Here is a 5,090-nt window from a genome sequence, read left to right as displayed (position 1 = left end):
TAAATAGATAATTGATCATTAGAAATACGCCATGATTAAATCAATAAACCAATTAAATAAATCCTAATTGGTTAAATAAAATCTCACGATAAAATCATCATCCAAAAATAATCAAATAAATATCCATAATCAAGTAATTAGACAATAATCACATTACACAAACAAATAAGTATAGACTCCAATCATCTTACGCCAAGGGGACAAACATAACACAAGACTAAACTCAACTTGCGATGTGGCGCAATCGACAAGGTACACATTTTAGACCTAGAGTGTGTGAGGAAAACTATGTCATCTCTGACAACTTGCCATTGGGATAAAGACACGCTCAGACATGTGAAGCCAGGTGGAGTCGATGTTTGGTACCTGCAAACCTGCATCAAAGATCAACGCAACATATACGATACATATATATAAACAGACAAGTGATAGAGAATCTCAATGACATATCCTACTCACAATGAGTGATATGGCATCGTCTCTACTCACGAAGACAGTCATGCAAAATGATATCAAACATCACGTAGAATCATCATCATGAAATAGGGTTAGTATCATCACAAGTCATATAATCCACATAAGTCCTAACATCGATGATACCATCTAAGATAGTAGAAGAGTCATAAATAACCATCCAAATAACCATAATAAGTCTAAATAAGTCTATCTGAGCACAAATCAAAATGCAAGTCTAGGAGGGGCACTACAGTTCAATGCATAAATATGTTGAATGCCAAGATTTTGGCTATGATGCTTGTATTTATCTTGGGTTAAGATCATTATTTTGGAGATGCTCTAATTGATTTATGAAATTGATGAATGAAGTGGGGTCTATGTTGGAGTTATTTGTTCAACCCCACAAGCTCATGAATCACTTGCAAGAAAAAACACCTATCACATCTAAAGAGAAAAGGCCATGATTAATACTATGCAACCTTGAGATTATGAATTGGATATATTACAATGAATATAATGATTGCTTATAAAAACAAAAAGATAAAACCCTAGATGAAAACCCTAAAGGAAGATTAAATTAGCTAGAGCCAAGTGTCACAATCATATTGAATGAGACAACTTAAGCTATCATTAGCCTAATCTATTAAAAGATAAAAAAAATCAAATTAATTAGATAATTTCTAAAGTAGTCCAACACCCCCCCTTAAGATTAACTTGGGGATAAGATAAAGAGCTAACAATAATTGCAAACATGAATGGGTTTAACAAGAAAGGCTTCATTAGGTACCCATGTACAAACCAAAACAGAGAAAAGAAACAACAAGAAATTATGATGCATGGAGGATTCAATGATACCTCCAAGGACTACACATAATGTATATACAATTAAGTATCCCCAATAGAAAGGAAAGATAGAGGCTACATAGTCGCCCCATAATGTATATTGTCCTACATAAATGGTGAGTACTTGAAGACAAAACATAGTCCAATGTCTACAAACAATATCTCCCTTTGGGAAGAAGATGAACCACGTACAAATGAAGGAATGCTTCCCATTCTAGATAGGAATTGGGATCTATGTGTATATTGATGTCTCTTAAAATTGCTCACGTGTTGCCAAGTCCTTGGATGATGAAGATGGCACAAACTAATTAGGTACATGATCAATCACAATAGAAGGTGACAAATAAAGAACAAATGGAAATTGATTTTGAACAAGCTCCAAAGAAAAACATGATGTGACAACAATTGAGCCATGACTTGTTGTAAAAAAAAGGTGAAGAAATATTGCAATATGAACTTTAAATGAATATTATTGCAAATTTGAAACTAATATTAACCCTTATCAAAGTGATTGTAGAATCAAAACAAGAACATGAAAGCCATTGCACATGAAACACCAGATTTACATGGAGAAACCCTTTCAAGAAAAAACCCCACTATAAAAAGAGAGACAAGTACATTACTAATCCAATCAAGAATGCAACAACAATACACTTCCTTGTAGACCTCTATAAAACCCAACAACACTTTGTTACCCTAGAAATTGAACAACACTTAATGAAGAAAACCAACTCAAGACACTACTTTATAGGAGTTTGTGAGGATGAATACCACTATGGTATTGAAGAGGGGAAAAACCAGAAAGGTGGATTTAGGTGGTTAGTGCACAAACAAAACACTAAAAGATATTAAAACATGCAACATGCATAAAACCACATAAAAACATGAAGACAAACCTTTTACCTTGCTATTTTTACCTCTCCCTCGGATTGAGCTTGATGAAGTGGATGATGAGGATGCGCCCTTGATGCTCCACTTGATGTGCTGGTTGCTTGATTTGGATGTGGATTGATGTCCTTTGCTCAACAATAATTGATGGATTGGATTTGAGTGATGGATTAAAGATGGATGGACTTGGTAGAGGATTATGAAGAGAGAGAGGAGAAAAGATCAACATGACAATGCATGAGAAGTGGATGATTTGTGAGGAGAATAGGCTCCAATTTATAGATTGGATGAGGCCAATGGAAGGCCAAGATTGATTTGATTATGAAGGGGTGAGATTGATTTTAGATAGAAGGCATGGATCAAGGGTGCCTTGGGAAAATAAACAGGAATATAAAATTCCTTGGAAAAAGGGGGGAGAAATTTGAATTTCAAATATGAGGAATTAAAAATTCCAAAATAAGGATGCATTGAGGGATTCAAAGAAATTTGAATTTCTTTGAGAGACTCAATGTTGATGTGACATGAGTGGGAATTAAAAATTGATGGATAATGATAAGCATGATTATGAGAGATTCTAGAAGGATTAATTATGCTAATGAGATTAGGAAAAGTGATTTGTAGGAATCACATGACTAGGTTAATTAATTAGAATTAATTAACTAAGTGGGTTTAGAGGAAATAATTATTGGAGGGGACTTTAGAGGGATAGGGGAATAATTAATTTATTTGATAAATTAATTATTGGACAATAGTGACAGGATTAATTAAATTAGATTTAATTGATTCTGAGAGGAATAAGGATAACACAATTAAAGTCAATTAATTATGTTGATAGGCTTAAATTAATTAAATATTAATTTTAGGTGTCTACAGGTATCATCAAACAACATGCAACAAAACCACCTGAAAAAACTCACAACCACCTCCCAAAATAATCTCTTACAAATGCTATTACAACTGTCATAAGACGTCTCTCATGCATGTGCACGCATGTGAGGATTTTGTCATAGATTTTGTTATAGATGTTGTCATAGAAATAATGATCATCATAACAATTATATATTGTCTTACAACTCCTAACAAGTGTCCAAGCACCTCAAAATACAATAATATAAGAGGGTTCACCTAGCTATTTTGTCCTTTTCGTAGAGGACAAATGGTAAAAGTAACTTTGCCTTTTATATGATTGCTTTCACCTCCACTGGTTAAATGGTTTAACTTCTCATGGGTAAATTACAAAAGACATTAGGAAAAAAATAAATTAATGGTTTACAAGGTTTATGACACCTAAATCCTGACATTCTCCCACTTGACATCATACATTATAAATTACCCCACAAAGATACAAAATACAAATCAAGTGTACAGTGATCAAGGCCCATAACCCTCTTACACCAAGAGAACTTATTTGTGGTTATTGGCCTTGTAAGAGAATTTGTCGCATTATGCAAAGTGTCAACTTTTTCAATCAAGACCTATACTCTCTCAACCATCTCTCACACAATGATACTGAACATCAACATGTTTAGTACAAGCTTGATAAATAGGATTTTTGGACAAACATATGACACTCTAACTATTGCATCCAATCCTCACTATCCTACAATCAAAACTAATACCATTACCAGGTCTTTGTAACCAAGCAACCTCCTTGTAGTGTCTCCTGGACCTAGAGGAGCTAAAAGCAGTTGGGGCGACCTATGACGAGCTGGTGACTAAGGCAGAGGATCTGCTGAAGAAAATTACTATGTAGTGTCTCCTTGGGTTCTTTGCTGTTTTTTGTTGTTTAGCTGTTTTTTCTATTCGCTGGTTTTTTGGACCAGTCGCTTTGTATGAGGACTCTATTTTCTCAGCTTTTTATTTTATCTATGTTGTAATGGTTTTGGGTCCTTAAAACCTATTTTTCATTCAATCAGAACCAAGCAACCTCCTTGGAGGCATGTGTAGCAGCCATAAACTCTATTTGAGTGGTGGACAATGCAATTGTAGGTTGTCTTTTACTCATCCAACTCACTGCACCTTAAAACAAAGAAAACACATAGCCACTAGTGGACCTTCAACTGTCCAAGTCACCTGCCCAACCTGCATCAACATAACCCTATATGTCCAAATATTTATCCACATCATTAATAGTATGATAAGACAAATAATAATTAGCAGTACCTTACAAGTATCTTAATACACTTTTAACAAAATTTCAATGCTCTTTACTTGGTCTAATGGTGGAAAATAGGGAGTTTTACAAGTTAAGCTATGTAATCTAGGAAATCCACTTATTTTCACATTTGATATTACATTGAATGGCTAAATGAGTTTGATTAATCCAATAGTATGAAATGGATTCAATGCAGATCAAAATTCACCTCCCCCTTTTTGGAATTTTAGGTTGAATGTATATCATTGAATTTAAATGCTAGATCTAGGGCAAAAAATAGAAAATTGACATAAAATAATATGAACAACAAGTTTTAGATACAATAACAAACATACAGCTAGATTTGAGAAGAAAGAGCAGAGAGGTACATGTGTCAAAAAATTTGGTTAGAAAGTACAAGACCGGGATTCTTGGAGCAACCCAATCTGTTAGTTACCAAATGCATACAAATAAGAAACTTTCAGAATCTGAATGTTTCTTAGAATCTCCTCCAAAAATTTTGTCAAAAATTTATAGGACTGAGATGCCTAGGGTGATCGAATGCTCTTCTTTTTTCTCCCGCAAAAGTAAGATTTGATCATTGTTGTATTATCTATTAGATTCTTTGTTCATCGCTTTTGGATCTGTCGCTTTCATAGAGAAAGAAGGAAAATAGTGTTATTGATAACGGTTTGTCTAGGTCAAACCCTGGGTTTGGAATTATCCCTTCAATTGAAATTAAAATTGAACTTGTAATGCAATTGATTGA

Source organism: Cryptomeria japonica, chromosome 9, assembly GCF_030272615.1.
Source record: "Cryptomeria japonica chromosome 9, Sugi_1.0, whole genome shotgun sequence".
Classification (NCBI taxonomy): domain Eukaryota; kingdom Viridiplantae; phylum Streptophyta; class Pinopsida; order Cupressales; family Cupressaceae; genus Cryptomeria; species Cryptomeria japonica.
This window is presented reverse-complemented; position numbering follows the sequence as displayed.